This window comes from Apium graveolens, unplaced genomic scaffold, assembly GCF_009905375.1.
Source record: "Apium graveolens cultivar Ventura unplaced genomic scaffold, ASM990537v1 ctg8983, whole genome shotgun sequence".
NCBI classification, from domain to species: Eukaryota; Viridiplantae; Streptophyta; class Magnoliopsida; order Apiales; family Apiaceae; genus Apium; species Apium graveolens.
Window position 1 is genome coordinate 6,193 of NW_027421636.1, and position 19,124 is coordinate 25,316.

Genomic DNA, 19,124 nt, shown 5'->3' on the forward strand with positions numbered 1-19,124 from the left:
AAATTTTCAATTGAAATTTAAAAATCCCGCACAAAAATTTGAATTTTCTGGAAAATTTAAAAGCCCCCCCAAAAGTTAAATTCGACCGTATATGATTGAAAATACGATTCAAAATTCGACTGTATTCAGTTGAAAAACCAAAAATCAGATTTTAAAAAAAAAACTCGCCGGAAACTGGAAAATTTCCAGATTCATTTTCCAGTTTCCGGCGAGCTTCAAGTATCAGACCACTTTCCGACAGCTCTAAACTCGACCAAAACAACGTTACAAATAACTGATAATAACACAAGATTATCTTGTGTTCACTACTAGAAATAGTAGATACGACATCGGTGCTTAGACATCGGCATGTAATGCACCCGATGTTAAAAGCCTGTTTAACATCGGTTTAGAAAAAAGCGATGTTAAAAGCCTGTTTAACATCGGTTTTACATAGTAGCCGTTGTCTATGTTCAATTTTAAAATAATAACAAATTAATGTTTTTCACTTCAACATCGGTTATTTATGCTAACCGTTATCTATAACCATTTCTAAAAAATGACTAAATAAATATTTCAGTTCCCCCGCTGAGTACCCAAATTTTCCCCCGTAACAAAAAAGTTGAAAAATTATTTCCCCCTTCTCCCTTTACTCACACACCCATACATCTCTATCTCTGTCTCTATCTTCATCTTTATCTCTCTCCCTCTCTCCCCCAAACCTTGATCTCCCTCTCTCTCAAACTCGCGGCTCTCTCTCTTTGCTGTCTCTCTCTCAGACCACCGCTCTATCTCAAAAACCCTAATTCTCTCTCTCAAATATCGAACTTCATCTCCTTCAGCTCTCTCTCTCTCCTCCTCTCTCTCTTTCTATCCCTCTCTGTCTCCTTTCTTACCGCTACTTTCTTGTAAACCTAATTTAAACCTAATACAAAATCACTGAATCGAGATTTGTCTCTCTCTTTCTCCTCTCACTCTCTTCCGTCTCCCTATCTATATCTTGATGGAAGCTTCGATTTATGTAAAATTGATTGGTAAAGGTTAGATTTCGGCCATGGTGAAAGCGATTGACGATGCTTTGAAGAAAGGGAAGGAGTTTTCCGTCATAAATCGGGCTAGAAATTGTTAGTATTATTTAATTTAGTAGCTGAAAATCGAGCCGAGAAAGCAAATATTTGGTTTGATTATGTATGTCAATTTTAAATTTATTTCAAAATTTTACGTTTTGATTTTAATGAAGCTTTTGTTTATAGGCCTGAAGCTTTGGAGCTTGAAACCAACCTTCAATCGGTAACATATATCTCTCTTTTAACTTTATTTACATCCATTGTGTATTTATATAGATCTGTCGGTGTATATTTATTTGTATGTTCAATTTTTTATTCTATTATGTTCTGCTATTAAGTTTAGGTGTTAATAACACATTTAACTCTATATTTTTTGTATTAGATCTCTATGCTTTTATCATTGGGAGCTATGTCATTTGGACTGTTGTAACTTGGTGTTTTTCCTTTGATGTGTGGGTGGTGGCTGGATGTTTGTACCATAAGAATGCACCCTTTGAAAGTTCCAAGTCTGTTGTTGATAAGGATGCCAACACTAAGAAAAAGAACAAGTCTACTGACAGGAGCACAGCGTCTACAGCTCCTCTGAATAAAGGTATGATATTACATGTAACCAAGTCTCTTAATACATTCAACATTTTGACTGGTATTTCCTTTTTGCTAAATTATTATAGTGAGATGTCAATACTAGCTGGCGAACTACCACATGTGTAGATATGAGTGTACGGAACACTCCAAGTCACACAAACTTCACTTATGATAAAGATAACAGAAGAGGAATGGATGTTCCTTTCAAGCCCCTCTCACTTGCATTTGAAAATGTGAATTACTATGTTGATATGCCTCATGTAAGTCACCTGTCCTTTAAATTGATATTATAATATGCTATTTTTCTATGAGAGCAGAACATATGGTGGTCAACGATTCTCACAGTAAAACCATTCGTTTGTTCAGGAAATGAAGAGTCAAGGAATCACAGAGCACCGTCTCCAATTGCTATGAGATGTGAGTGGTGCATTCAGGCCTGGTGTTTTGACATCATTAGTGGGAGTGAGTGGTGCTGGAAAGACCATGTTGATGGATGTATTAGTGGGAAGAAAAACCGGAGGGTATATCGAAGGAAGTATTAGCATTTCAGGTTATCCAAAGAACCAAGCAACTTTTGCTCGTGTCAGTGGTTATTGTGAACAGAACGATATCCATTCTCCACATGTTACCATTCATGAATCTCTTGTGTACTCGGCATGGTTACGTCTTGGTCCAGATGTGTCAAATAAAACACAAAAGGTTAATTCTCTTTTGCTTGCTGATTCTATTACAGATACGCCTCAAAATATTCACACTCTTGTTAAATACCTTATATGATTTTGACAAAAAGATGATGCTACAAAATCCCTGTTTATGCAGAGCATTATTAACATTGCTGATTCATTTGTATATAGTGAAGAAAGATCTGCAGGTTTCGGAGAATCTGGGAAATGGGTTGCTGAATATGTATGTTAAGTCTGGAGATATGGATTCGGCTGAGAAATTGTTTGATGGGATTGACATGAAGACGGTTTTTTCATGGATGTCTATGATAGAGGGCTATATGCAGAAAGGTGATTGGGAAAGTGCCAGTGTGTTCTTTGATCGAATGCCTGAAAAGGATGTAACTGCCTGGAATGTGATGCTTAATGAATTCATCGCGGGGAATGATTTAGCTGCTACTGAAGTTTTGTTTAGAAGAGCGCCAGAGAAAGATGTGGTTTCGTGGAACTGTATGATTGCAGGGTATGTTGAAAACAAGAACTTCACAAGATCATCTGGGAAAACCTGTAGACTCTACTCTCTATAAAAGCATGGTTGGTGGGCTGAGATACCGGGTGCACACGCGTCCTGATATTGCTTACGCTGTGGGCATAGTAAGCCGCTATATGGAAAGGCATACTGAACTTCATCTAAATGCCGTAAAAAGGATATGTCGTTACGTGAAAGGAACCCTGCACTACGGTTTGGTCTACAAACTTGGACAAGGAAACTACATTTTATCTGGATTCTCGGACAGCGATCTAGCAGGTAGCACAGATGATAGGAAGAGCACTGGAGGAATGGCCTTTTATCTTGACGAGAACTTGATTACCTGGGTAACTCAGAAATAGCGGTGTGTAGCCCTGTCTTCATGCGAAGCAGAGTTTATGGCAGCAACAGCTGCTGTGTGTCAAGCTATCTGGCTTCAGCGTGTTCTCAGCTGTGTTATGTATGTCAAACCAGGACCATATTGTATATTGATAACAGGTCGGAAATCGATTTAGCACGCAATCCGGTTTTCTATGGGAGAAGTAAACATATCGACTTGAGGTATCATTTTATTAGAGAATGTATTGAGCAGGGTCTGATTGTTATAAAACATATTAACACCAGTGAACAGCGCGCAGACATTCTTACTAAAGCACTGGCAACACCAAAGTTCGAAAAGATGAGGAACTTGTTGGGAGTTAAAAATCTCGAGGATGTTTAGATTAAGGGGGAGTATGTTGGAATTATATTTAATCTAAACTTATTTGGTTTGTCTATTTTGTTTTGGTCCTTGAATAAATCTACGTGTCTGTAGTTTTGATAGTGCAGCAGACTTGGTCTCAGGTAGTTGCAGTATTTTAGGAGTCTAGTTTAATAAGCTGGAGATTATCATGGTCACGTACTCCTGTTTGTACTCCTGTTCTTTAGGATCTCAGTTAGCTGTAGTCTTTATTATGTAATCTTTCCTTTCCAGAATGTAATCCCAACAGTACCAAGTTTCTTTATTTTTCTGCAATCAAAGTAGTATAACTTTCTCAGTATTTAATCATATAACTAACATGTTATCAATTGCAAATTGTAACATGGTATCAAAGCAACCAGAATCGATTATGAGCATTTTTTTGATGAAGATTTCAAGTAAGTATTTTGACTTTCTTTCGTACACAAATTTGAGGTATTTCATCCCTTTTTCAAGCTTTTTGAGCGATTTTTCTTCATATGTTCTTTGTTGATTGATTATTGTACACATCATCAATTAGATGAGTTGAGAGGATGAATTCTTTTGATAATTTTTAAGTATTAATTGCGAGAGCCTTATTTTATAGAGCAAATTAATGTGTTTTCTTGGATATCCTGCTCGTCATAAAGGATATAAAGTTCTTAATATGTAGACATGACATATATTTATTTCCAGAGATCTAATATTTCATGAGCACCATTTTCCTCTCCATCACAAGCAAATTTCTGGGAATGCACCTTTTTTCTTATTACCAGTATCTACTGATCATAAATCTCTTCATGATACAGAATTTCCAGATATCTTTCAGTTTTTTGACACTCCTGAAGTCACCATACCTATGGGTTCTTTGGATGATTCTTCACCTGACACTTCAACAGATTTTCATCAAGACAATTCATCTAATGATCATTGTACACACAATGCATCTTCAATTGATAATTTGAACTTAAGAAGGAGCACTAGAAATGTGAAGTTAACTTCTGTCTTGTGAGAATAATATAAGATCCTGTAAAGGGCAATTCTCTAAAGGTTTTTAGAGTAACTCGTTCCTTGACATGGTATGGGATGGCAGAGGACTCAGGTTCGATCCCTGCCACCCCCAACATTTCTCACAATTTATGAGGGACACGAAAGGAAAATTTAAGCCCCAAAGATGAGCGCCCGTCATCCACTATTCGACCCATAAATGGGCTTTCAAGTGAGGGGAGTGTTATAATATAAGATCCTGTAAATTCACCAAAATAACAAAGATTGTCTACTCATTGATGTAACCTCGAAACATATTCTGCTTTACCATCACCTTTTCATGCTTTGGTGTAACCTAGAAACATATTCTGCTTTACCATCACCTTTTCATGCTTTGATTAGCCAAACAAGTTCTTTAACAGAACCAACTACATAAAAGCTGATGGCACTGTTGAAAGGTTTCAAAGAACGTTTGGTTTCTAAGGGTTATAATCAGAAATAGGGAATAGATTTCGAAGAACCATTTTCTACCGTGGTGAAGATGACCACAGTCAGGTATATCATTGTAGTAGCATCTCATAAAGGTTGGAAGTTACATCAATTAGATGTTAACAATGCATTTCTGCATGGAGATTTACTTGAAATGGTATATATGCTGGTTCCGGAGGGATTATCTAATTCATGCAATAAAGATTGCATGTTACTTAAATCATTGTATGGATTAAGGCAAGCTTCTAGACAGTGATTTGCAAAGCTTGTTGGAGAATTGCCTCATAAAGGTTTTCTGCAATCTAAGAATGATTATTCATTGTTCATCTAGAAAAACCAATGATAGCATTATCATTGTTGCAGTATATGTTGATAACATAATTCTCACTAGTAATGACGCACAAGGTATTCTTGATCTCAAGGTACATTTATACAAGACATTCAACATGAAAGATTTAGGGGAACTAGGTTTTTTTTCTGGGTATAGAAATTGCTTATACTGCTTCAGGTCTCACATTAACCCAAAGAAAGTTTACACAAGAATTGCTGAAGGAAGCTAATATAACAGATTTCAAGACTAAAGCTACTCCACTGCCTTTGAACTTAAAGTTTTCAGCTGATAAAGGAGAATTATATACTGATCCTAGCTATTACAGGTGCTTAGTAGGAAAACTTAATTTTCTTACTCACACAAGGCCATATCTTGCCTATACTGTCCAACATTTAAGTCAATATCTGCAGTCCCCTAAAGTCCCACATTTTGATGCACTTATGCATGTGTTGAATATGTGGATTCCACATCTGGAGTACTAGGGATTCCCTTGAAAGGAGGTGAGCAATTAACACTAAAAGCATACTTTGATTCATACTGGGGAGCTTGTCAGGATTCTTGGAGGTCAATTTCTGGCTATGTGCTGTTGTTAGGAAACTCACCAGTAAGTTGGAAATTAAAGGAATAAAGTGTTGTCTCTTGAAGTTCCTATGAAGCTGAATATCGTTCAATATCATCTGCGACTTCAGAGATCACTTGGTTGGTCAGATTATTGGAAGAACTAGGTGTTACAAATCTTAAGCCAGTTACTGTGCATTGCAACAACCAGAGTGCCATACACATTGCTAAAAATCCATTGCATCATGAGCGCACAAAGAATATAGAAATTGATGTGCATTTTACAAGGGATAAGGTGTTAGAAGGATTGGTGCAGCTATCTTATGTTCCTACTGCTTCACAACTTGCAGAGTTTTTCCCTAAAGTTTCTTTATTCCGGATATTTTCAAGAGTTACTCTCCAAAACTAGAAATGTTCTAATGCCATTCCAGTATGATAAAGAGAAGCAGCTGCTCGACAAATCATCACATACATCAGCACATAAAACAGCTCAGCATGGAGTTAATTATGACAGCTTAGCAAAATAAACAACTTCTTTCATGTATAAAACAAAGACCAGTGCTAGTTGCTTAGTAACTACGTTTTGCAGAAATGAGTTTTAGGAATGTAGATTGATCTCTCTCTCACTCTCTCAATCAGCAACTCTCCTCTCTCTCTCTCTAATTCATCACAGTATTGTATCAAACATGGGTTCATCTCTCTACTGAAAGTTTATACGGTAAATCTTCATTTACCGATAACTATGTGAGTTTGTTTTGGTAGATTTTCACAATTTACGGCTATACTTTGTTATCAATTGAAATTTTAACAAAATGCTGGTAGAATGTTGGTTGGTCATGAAGTAAATAACACACGTTTTGGGGGATCCACAGATGAATGTTGAGAGTGAGTATCCTATAGGCTTACCATGGATTTTCTTGGCTTGGGAACTGGGATGAACAGCGTGAGTGGAGGTGGAGGGGGATGATGATCACAGTGGTAATAAGACGACCAACTCATGGGACAGGGAAGCTACCATATCAGCTGAGGCAAGGCCCTTTCATTCACCACTGTAGCCCTGGGTTTTCAAGCCACCCATGCTTCAGGCCCCTGTTGTTGTTTTTTAGCAATATGTACCATATGTGTTTGCATGACTGTATAATTAGGGCCAAGGGGTAGATTATGAAATAATCACCTCTCCTTTTGAATTACTTTTTATCATACTAAAAAATTATTTGTATACATTGTAAGTAGCTATTCTAAGGTTAGGAGAAATGCACAATTTTATAGAACAAAAAATAATTGCATTAGTATTTATTTTTCATGTGCAAGCAAATATACTTAATATTTTGTACAATATTGCTCTATATATGTTTCAATGTGGCTAACTATTAGCTTTTTGTGCACCAGATCTTAGCTAGTTGGTGATCAAGGCAGGTGTATGGAGTTGACTTCCTCATGCCCTTAATTAGAAGGAGAACATCCAAGAACTAAATCAAACTAATCATTAATCTTCTATCAAATAAAGGTGTTTTGAGATATTTTTGTTTTTTTTATTATGCTATGCTTTGAAATAAAAAAGCTGTTGGTTATAAATCAAAGGCTAATTTTATAATTTTATATTTTGTTTTGAAATTTGCATTCATGCTTTGAAAGTCAAAGGCTAATTTATAAATCAAAGGCTAATTTTATAAATTTGCTTTGTTTTATAATTTTATAAATCTCACCCATACATTTTTATCCCTAAATATAATTACAACCATACATTTTAATTTTACACTTCATCTCTTTCATCCACACTCTCTGCCCACTACATCCACCAACCACCACAATCACTACCCATCACTACCACGTACCAGCCGCTGCTCCGACCCCCATCATTTCGTCCCGCATATCAAATTCCCTCCCTCCCTCTCTCTCTCCCTCCCTCCATCCATCCATCCCATCTGCATCGCAACCTTAATCGCTTTTTCGCCAAACAATCGTGCCTCTCCGTACCGACCGGAGTGTCCTGTTTTACGATGATTTAGTCAAATTTGTTCCTTCGTCATTTGAATGGTGTCACCGGAGGTGGTGGTGGTTGATGGGTGGTAGAATTTGATAGAAGATGGAAGATATTAAATTTATAAATATTAAATATTAAATTAACGGCGAGATATGAATATGTTGTATTTGAATGAGTGGATATGATTAGATCTCTTATCTCAGAATACTAGAGTTCTCATTGGAGTAAGACCCTATATATCTATTGTTTTGAAAGTTACATTTTTGCTTTGGAAATTTAGAATTAAGCCACTTTCGTTATTGAATTTACACTAAACACTTGTAAAATTAAACTCATGTACACACTTAACTTGAATAAAGTTTCATTAAAAAAGTTATTTTTTTCATATAAAATTTTGGTTGTATATTAAACTCTTAATATTCCATATCTAAATTGTTTAATTGCCTATTTGAACTTCATAAGTATATATTTCAATCATCTCTTTAAGTTTGTAAGACAATTTTAGGATAGTGCTGATGAAATAGACAACTTGTTCATGTTGTAATACTAGGGTACAATTGATATTGATAATATCTGAAATAGACAACTTGTTTACGTGGTGTAAACGTACAATCGAGAACATCTTTGATAAAATGGATAAGGCTTGTTAAATAGGGTTGATATGTAAATCAAATTATGACCCGCATAAAAATATTCCATACCCCTAGCAACTTTTTTTGGCTCACATATATAATATTATGTCACTTTAATTAATTGCTTTCTATGTTTTAAGTATAAAATTATAAATAGTGATAATTTTTTTTTTATTTTTTTATCTTTTAACTCATACCCAAATGACATTTAAGCTATTTTTTTCTCTAAAATTAGTTTGTAAATTTATCGTAACAATACAATGATTAATGTGAGAAAATCAGACTTTTTGAATATAATGTACAACCATTTACTTTACCAAAGTCACAGAATTCACAATATAATATAAATTTGTCAGAGGTAAAATCTTAACAGTTCTCAATTTAGATTTAGTAGTGTTATTTTAAAGCGTTTTTTTTAACATCATATATATATTAGGCTATAAGAAAGGTTGAAGAAAGTGGCCATGAAGACATCAAAGCCAACCCTCGGACCAAACTCTTTGTGCTAACGAATGAGGGTATCGAAAAAAATTGAACTTTGAGGGACAAATTTTTTGTTATATACATGAATGATCAAAAGAAAAATATTAAAAACTCTAGGCATAAAATAAATGTTAGGGGCCTACTTTTTAATTTTTTTTTGAAAAGATCACTTAAAAAATAAGATATTTTAGTACTTAGTTGAACCGACATAAATATATTGATATCTTACTTTTATCATTCTGTCAATTTATTATCCCACCAAAAAAATGGCTTGGAGCTTTAAATATCTCTAGGTCGACTATGGATGACACCACCATCAGCGGGCAACGAGGACGGAGATGAAGAGGATGTCGAGCTTGGCGAAGACGAGGAGAGTGGCGCGAAAAGAAACCGTGGTGCGAAGAGCGCTATTCAATTTTATTTAGTTTTTGGTTTAACAATGCTTTGAACTATTATTTGAATTTTCATGTATACATTTAGTTGTTTGTGTGCTTCGAACATTTGTCTATTAATTTGATTGCTTGCTTAATGCAGTACAATAGGCAAATGTAGTTTAACAATTGGTTGGTTATTGTATATCGTTTTTATATTTTTGGTTGTTGTTGACATTAATGTTAGTTGGTTATAATTGTGGTGTGTTTGGAGTTGATATTGTACGTGTTTGCGTAGGAGGAATGTCAATTGTAGAACCCAAAAAAGTTATTCTAGAGCCAATACGGCTTATCTGCAGAAATAACAATCAAAATTAATCATTTGTGGGCATGAAAAACCGACCGAATTAATAACATAGCGAGTGGATTCATACAAAAAATGACCGTCTCCTATGAACGTAGGTATAAGTTGGTCGTTTTTGAGTTTAACACTAAAAAATGTTGACACGATATCAACCAATTCAAGAGCTCATAGGCATTTTTCTTGTAATATTCAATTGTTATGGCTATAAAATGACCGAATTATTGATCGATAGTTCTTGGATTTAATTGACGTATAAGGATATGTGTTACTCGACTCATGTTTTTAATCTAGAATGACAGATTTGGCGTTTAGCCTGTTTCTTTTAGTTGGAGTTATCATGATATATATATAATCTACTTATATAATAAATGTCATGAAATAAAAAAATACAATATACAAACAAGGAGACCAGTCCCTCACCATGCATATATGGCCAAAAGGTAATGTAACATCCACATCCACACTAGCTTCCTCTTTATCGCTTCCTTGCACCTAAATTTTCATTAAATGTGACTTTTTTGAGATATTTTCTAAATATATTTACTTATAAAAGAAATGGTTTGTAAATTCATGTGTACCTCCAACCTTCAATAATTTGCAAAACAATATATAAGAATAATTATCTAATGTGGGGGTTTCATGGTTGAAAAATTGTTATAAATATGAGAGTATGTACCTATAGATTTGAGCTTTTGTATGTTTTTCTAGTAAAAAATAAAAATCAATTTGAGTTTCCATAAAATCTAGTCCTGCCATGGCTTCTTCTCCATCAGCTACGTCTAAAAGTACAGGGAGGTATCTTTGGGAAAATCCAAGTAAGATCTGCTGTATATATTGTGGGTGCATGTGTGTGTATGTATTAACTGTCAGTTTATATAATTTTTTCTTTTACTGTTACCTGGAAATTTAAAGGGATGAGTCAGACATATATGGTTTTTGAATTGTTTTTTGATTGTTTAATTTGTTCATTTGATGGTTTGGGATATGTGTATATATGTAAATGACACGTCCTGATGCAGAGTTTGTAGCACTTTCCCCGCAGAGTCTAATGGCAACAAATCGATTTTGGTGTGAGGTGTGCAATAGAAGTTTTCAAAGGGAGCAGAACTTGCAGCTCCACAGAAGAGGACATAATTTGCCTGGGAAGCTGAAGCAAAAGACAAATGATGAAGTCAAGAAAAGGGTTTACATTTTCCCTGAAGTTGTGTTCATCATGATCCCTCAAGAGCACTAGGAGATCTGACTGCTATCAAGAAGCATTTCTCTCGAAAACATAGTGGCAAAAAAAAATCCCGCTGTGATAAATATAAGAAGGGTGACTGGAAGGCTCATAATAAGATCTGGGCTACAAAGGAGTATATTTGTGAATGTGGAACTACCTTCTCCAGGTGATTGAGTATATTTGGTTTATCTTTTAGTTGTGCTCTAGGTGTAATTAACCGAGTTTGTGTTTGAAATTGTGAATTGATCTAGAATTATTTTATGAAATCTCTTTCTCATATTTTCTCAATATAATATGTGTTGGGAAATTGAATACGAAAAGAGTTTGAAAAATTCTCTTAAAATACACTACAAAAAAGTAAGCCTAAATTCAACTGACCTAAATTTGATCAATTTGGCTTGTTTCATTGGGCAAGGCTAAATACAACCGCCCGCAGTTGAATTTAGTAATAAATGCGACCGGATTTTTTGTGCGGTTGAATTTGACTCCATCAAAAAATGGTCTGAATTTTCCCGCCAACTGAATTATTTAGCGCTCCTAAATTCGACCGCTAGCGGTCGAATTTAGTCTTACCAAAATGGCAGGCTATTTTGGACCAAAAAAAATTTGCTTTAGCGATTTTATTTTTATTTCTTATGAGTTGAAATAAGCCCTGCAAAAAATTATTATCTTAGCGAGGTTATTATATTCTCGATATTATTATGAGTAGTGCTACTTGCACAAAATTGTGTACAAAAATTTGCACAAAATGACATGACAATTGATTTGTGATATTTTAATTCGGGCTGTTGATGTGAATACATGTACCATTCCAGTTAAAACCAAACACATATCATTTTTTACACAATTTTATATACAATTTTATGCACCAAATATTTTCCTATTATTATTCCTTTTATCTTAGACTCCATTTCTTTCTTCTTTACAACATATTAATTATAATTTCGTACTCTAAGACTTGGAATTAAACCAGAATTAGAAACAGTGCACAGTTGACCATAAAGAGCTTGTTTTAAATATAGTTTTCTTCATGAATTTATACCTACAAAAAGTTTTTTTTTCAAGTACTTATACAAAGAATGTTATTTAAAGATTAAATAATTACTTATACAAGGCGTGAAAGTTTTACCCATCATCGTTCAATTTGTGAGGCTCTTAATGAAAAGATGGCAAGGCACACAACAATTGCACCCCCTACAGTTGCATGGCTTCTGGCATTGTCGCCAATGCTAGTAACACTAGCTCCACGAGCCTGGGCCCTGCTGGAGGTTTACTAATCCCATGGAGCCATCAGCAACTCTTAACTCCCCTGCTTGGACAAGGGGCCTCAAGCCCTTATTCGTTTACGAGTTTGCTATCAAGCCCATGGGTTGGATCAGCTTTTAGTAGCTATGGGGGAGCTTTGGGAGATGGAACGAGTGGTGGTGATAGTGATATTCTTAGCAGGGATTTTCTTGGCATGGGAAATGGGATGAACAGCTTGAGTGGAGGTGAAGATCAGAATGGTGGTAATGGAATGCTTTAGGTCATCAGGACTCTCTTCCCTTCCCTATCTCATTCTAAATTGTATTTTACTTGCTTTGCCATTTATGACGTTAATATAATTACTATATGGAGTTAATTTCCATGACCTTAGAACTTGAATATCCAATAAATAATCAAACTAATCATTAATTTTCTATCAAATAATGGTGTTTTGGGATATTTTTGTTCTTTTTTTTATTATGCTGTACTTTGAAGTGAAAAACCGTTGTTTTAAATGAAAGACTAGTTTTATATTTTTTTCATTTTGTTTTGAAAGTTGATTTAGATCTTTATTAGTTCTCAACTTTATATATACATTTTGTTTTAAAAGTTGAATTTATGCTTTGAAATTTAGAATTAAGTCACTTTTCTTATTAGATTTATACTAAATACTTGTACAATCGAGAACATATACACACTTAACTTGAATAAAATTTAATTAAAAAGTTAATTTTAAATATGAAATTTTGATAATATAATAAATTCCTAATATTCCAATGTCTAAATTGTTTAATTAAATATTTGAACATAGTAAGTAATATTTCACATCTCTTTAAATATTTCAGGTCTCTTTAAGTTTGTAAATTTGTTATTCAATAGACAACTTGTTAAAATTTGTAAATTCTAGAGTACCATTAATATCGGACAACTTATTTACATACATAATTCTAGGGTTGTGTAGAACCAAATTATCACCCTCCATAAAAGTATTTTGTGTCATAACAACCTTTTCTTTGACTTGTCATATATAATTATATATCACTTTAATTAATTGTTTTCTATGTTTTATAGAAACTATATGAAATAAATTAAACTACTTATTTTCATATGAAGAAATTAGGATAGAGGACAACCTTTATTTTGTGTAGTAATTTAAATATTTTAAATGCTCATTTGCATTCATCTCCTGTTAATTTAAAGATATAGTACTTAAATTTTGTCATTTCCTCTTTTATCTTTTACCATGTTTGAATTTCAAATTTGTTTTATGTTATCTCTCTGCAACAAACCTTATTCACATGATATTTTTATGCTAAAGTCGTTACAAACCGGTTCAATATGATAGAAAAATAGTCATTTTTAGAAAAATTAATATGTTAAGTAGGACAACAACCATGAATTTACAATTACAAGAAACATGGTTCCAATTGTGATTCATTACAACTAAGAATAAAATGAACAATGATACATAAAGACTTCATCAAATTAATACAAAAGTAACAAAGTAATATACAGAATGATTAATAATTGACTTAAATTAACCGGGTCCTAAGTTTAAATTTGATTTTGCACTCTACTTATTTTTCCAATCTAAATATACAATAGTATCACAAATTCAAGTTTAATGTGACATTTTATAACAATCAAAAGTTAAAAATATCATAGCATATAAGAATATTCTTTTCATCACCAACTTATATATCACTTTTTAACTTTCCTATATTTAGAAATGCAACATCCATGGGAAATATAAACATTTTTCTCCTCAATTTTTTTAGTTCTGCAAAATACACCAAACTTGGCTTGATAATTACTGATTTAATTTAGTTTTTTTTTTTACAATTTTTGTATTTAAATAAAATGATTTAATAGATAATTTGGTTTAGTGTATAACATTTATTTTTCATCTGCAATCAAGTGTATTTAATATTTTGTAACAAATATATGCAGGGGAAAATAATAATAATTGTGTTTGTATATTTTTGTTTTAATTTTTATTATGTTCTACTTTGAAATGAATGACCCTTAATTTTTGACAGTTAATTTTGAGTAAGTGGCCAGTTTTATAATATGCTTATTTAGAATCTTTATAGTTTTTAACTTATACAGTATATATTTTGTTTTCATTTGGTATTTTATTTGTGCTTTGAAATTTATAATTAGTGTAAAATTTTACATCTATTTAAATTTGGTAATTTGTTACATATACTATTTTACCTGCAGGGCTCATGAAATAGTTAACTTGTTTTTACATAACGGTAGGGTATATGGACAAGGCGCATTAAAGTAGGGTTAACATTGATAACCAAATCACCTCATAAGCATTCGGCCTAACAACCTTTTCTTTGGCGGAGGATCATTATATTCATTTAACTCAAATATACAATATTAACTCAAATATTATAACTCTAACTCAAATAAATACATTTGTTACTCAAATGTTACAACTTTAACTAAAATTTATTTCCTAATAGAAACACCTACACCTTTAAATCTACAACCCTAACTCAATATTATGATTAAACAAAATATCAAACTTTAGGCTAATCAAAGTATAAAAAGTACTCCGTCCATCTCATATTATGCGTCTTCTTTGGATTTGTGCCGGTCAAATTGACTTAAGTTTGACTGAAATTTATTAATAATTTATAAGTGAACAAAATAAAAAAATTACATCACCGAAAGTAGATTTAATCTACTTTAACATATAATTTTTAGTTTTTGAAATAATATACGAGTAATGTTTAATCGTTAGTCAAAAGTTGGTAAATTTGACTTCTATAAAGGAAATGTGACACATAATATGGATGGAGGGAGTATATTACACAAACCCACAACCCTATATTGCTCCTAAATAAACTATCAACGGTTAAGGTTTAATAAAGTGTAAAAGTGAAGTAAACAAACAAAATATTTACTATATCAATTTTAAAATAACAGTTAATTTAACTTAATATATACTGCATTTTGCACCACTTAAATTTGTCCAAAAATCAATTTTGTATACCTACTTTCAAATATTGCAGTTTTCATCCCTTTCTTTGAAATCAGATTCAAATTGCACCCCTTTTGCCAAATTTTGTCAAATTTTTAGCCCAAATTCTTGTCTTCAATAATATAGTTAATCTATTCTTGAAAAGGAAATATGAGATATATTCTAGGAAACAACAATTATGACTAAATGATTTGGTAAAAATGGTGCATGTTGAATCGGATTTCAAAGTAGGGGATGTGAACCGTAATTTGTATAATTTAATTTAATTTCTACAATTTTAGAATAAAAACAATAATATATATTTGAAAATAAATGTTACAAGGGTTTTTTAAAATACCCAAGTCTAATAAATTTTTGTAAAAATACGGTTATTTTTTTTAAAAATTGCAAAAATATTTTTTTATTTGTAAAAAATACTATTTTTCATTTTTTTTGCAAAAATATGGTTTTTGGAAACTCGAATCAACTGAACTAGTTTTTGCAAGTACATGCAACCAAAAAAACACCATTCCACTAGTTGCATATATGTTTGATTTGGTTGATTTTGGTTGATTCCGAATTTTTGGAAAAGAATTGAGAATATAGTAAAATCGCAAAAAAATTTAGAAAAGTTAGTATTTTTGGTAATTTGTGATGTTACAATTACCTCAACTGTAAATTGACATAAAACTTGTGATGTGCACTTTTTAGGGCAACATGCACACTCCTATACAAAAACAAAAACAATATGCACCTTCCTTTTTATTTAAATTTAGTTAAAAACACTTTGATTTTTTTTGGTAACATGCCCAATGTATTGTATACAAAAAAACACGCAACTTCCTTTTTTTAACCTGTCCTTGCACAAAATAATTTAAACTTAACATCTTGGCCAACTTAAAATAAATATTAAAAATGTCATGATGATATTTTTGGGTCAAGGAAGTATTCTCGATTGCCCAAGGTTCCGAGGCAAGGATTTGGACGGGGAGCCACCGTGGTTTTTCGAGAGGGATCCGCCTTGGTCTCTCCGAGACAGACATGAGATATCAATTATTACATATAAGAGTATTCTAAAGAGTTCTATTCATTTAGCTTATACTTGAAAACTTGTATATTATTACATATACCCTAATTAAAAATGAAAAAAAATGATACATAAACTTGTAGGCCAATGATCCTTTAATAAACGACTTTCTCCTTGAATTACTCAGTACAAGTGCTTTCGAGAATAGTGCTCCGGTGACTCATATTATTGAATATGTCAGCAAAGTCAAGACAATTATAAAAAGAGATAAGGATATGAATCTTTTTGACTTATTAACATTCTTAAATTTGTATGCAACCCATGCTATAAGCCGTGACTTAAGTGTGACTATATATACTACAAGTAACATGGCCTTTATAGGCCAAAAGTAATTCAATAAAAATCAGCCGGTATTACCAACTAGAAATTGTAGTCATTTTTTGGCTTATGAATCGTAAAAATGGTTTCTTTTAGTTATAATCTACCAGACTTATTTTTACTGCAATTCGTGTAACCCTTATGCCATTGCTTACATTATTAATGCCAATCATCCAAAAATGTTCATATCACTTACAAGCCACAACACAAAAATATTAAACTAAATCAAATCATAAACAATAAAACATACTATCAAACTGTTAGACTATTAATAACCCACATAATTGATTTGGGATATTTTAATTGGGGCTGTTGATGTGAATACATGTGTCATTCCAGTTAAAACCAAACACATATCATTTTGTACACAATTTTGTATACAATTTTATGCACCAAACATTTTCCTATTATTATTCCTTTTATCTTAGACTCCATTTCTTTTATTCTTTACAACATTAATTATAATTTCGTACTCTAAGACTTGGAATTAAACCAGAATTAGAAACAGTGCACATTTGACCATAAAGAGCTTGTTTTACACTACAAGAAAAAGGCTAAATTCGACTGAAACAAATCGGTCGAATTTAGCTTAATTCGACCGTCCACAGTCGAATTTACTTAATTTCGACCGATTTTGAATCGGTTGTAATAAAGGGAGTCGAATTTTGAACTTGGTCGTATTTAACTAAATTCGACCTACAAATTATGACCGGATAAATACAACCGCTTAAATTCGACCGGCCAAATTCGACCGAAGGCGGTCGAATTCAAATTTTCAATTGAAATTTAAAAATCCCGCACAAAAATTTGAATTTTCTGGAAAATTTAAAAGCCCCCCAAAGTTAAATTCGACCGTATATGATTGAAAATACGATTCAAAATTCGACTGTATTCAGTTGAAAAACCAAAATCAGATTTTAAAAAAAAACTCGCCGGAAACTGGAAAATTTCCAGATTCATTTTCCAGTTTCCGGCGAGCTTCAAGTATCAGACCACTTTCCGACAGCTCTAAACTCGACCAAAACAACGTTACAAATAACTGATAATAACACAAGATTATCTTGTGTTCACTACTAGAAATAGTAGATACGACATCGGTGCTTAGACATCGGCATGTAATGCCCGATGTTAAAAGCCTGTTTAACATCGGTTTAGAAAAAAGCGATGTAAAAGCCTGTTTAACATCGTTTTACATAGTAGCCGTTGTCTATGTTCAATTTTAAAATAATAACAAATTAATGTTTTTCACTTCAACATCGGTTATTTATGCTAACCGTTATCTATAACCATTTCTAAAAAATGACTAAATAAATATTTCAGTTCCCCCGCTGAGTACCCAAATTTTCCCCCGTAACAAAAAGTTGAAAAATTATTTCCCCCTTCTCCCTTTACTCACACCCATACATCTCTATCTCTGTCTCTATCTTCATCTTTATCTCTCTCCCTCTCCCCCAAACCTTGAGTCTCCTCTCTCTCAAACTCGCGGCTCTCTCTCTTGCTGTCTCTCTCTCAGACCACGCTCTATCTCAAAAACCCTAATTCTCTCTCTCAAATATCGAACTTCATCTCCTTCAGCTCTCTCTCTCTCCTAGTACATCTCTCTCTTTCTATCCCTCTGTCTCCTGTCTTACCGCTACTTTCTTGTAAACCTAATTTAAACCTAATACAAAATCACTGAATCGAGATTTTGTCTCTCTCTTTCCTTCCCACTCTCTTCCGTCTCCCTATCTATATCTTGATGGAAGCTTCGATTTATGTAAAATTGATTGGTAAAGGTTAGATTTCGGCCATGGTGAAAGCGATTGACGATGCTTTGAAGAAAGGGAAGGAGTTTTCCGTCATAAATCGGGCTAGAATGTTAGTATTATTAATTAGTAGCTGAAAATCGAGCCGAGAAAGCAAATATTTTGGGTTGATGTATGTCTGTCAATTTTAAATTTATTTCAAAATTTTACGTTTTGATTTTAATGAAGCTTTTGTTTATAGGCCTGAAGCTTTGGAGCTTGAAACCAACCTTCAATCGGTAACATATATCTCTCTTTTAACTTTATTTACATCCATTGTGTATTTATATAGATCTGTCGGTGTATATTTATATTTGTATGTTCAATTTTGTTTATTCTATTATGTTCTGCTATTAAGTTTAGGTGTTAATAACACATTTAACTCTATATTTTTTGTATTAGATCTCTATGCTTTTATCATTGGGAGCTATGTCATTTGGACTGTTGTAACTTGGTGTTTTTCCTTTGATGTGTGGGTGGTGGCTGGATGTTTGTACCATAAGAATGCACCCTTTGAAAGTTCCAAGTCTGTTGTTGATAAGGATGCCAACACTAAGAAAAAGAACAAGTCTACTGACAGGAGCACAGCGTCTACAGCTCCTTTGAATAAAGGTATGATATTACATGTAACCAAGTCTCTTAATACATTCAACATTTTGACTGGTATTTCCTTTTTGCTAATATTATTATAGTGAGATGTCAATACTAGCTGGCGAACTACCACAGTGTAGATATGAGTGTACGGAACACTCCAA

General features: G+C 33.0%; 1 long non-coding RNA gene across 1 annotated transcript; it reads left to right on the plus strand.

Moving 5' to 3' along the window:
* Positions 1 to 992: 992 nt before the first annotated feature.
* LOC141705518 (uncharacterized) lies at positions 993 to 1,536 on the plus strand. The gene is made up of 3 exons (XR_012568382.1): positions 993 to 1,103; positions 1,233 to 1,269; positions 1,429 to 1,536. It is a non-coding gene; the product is annotated as an uncharacterized LOC141705518 (long non-coding RNA).
* Positions 1,537 to 19,124: the final 17,588 nt, after the last annotated feature.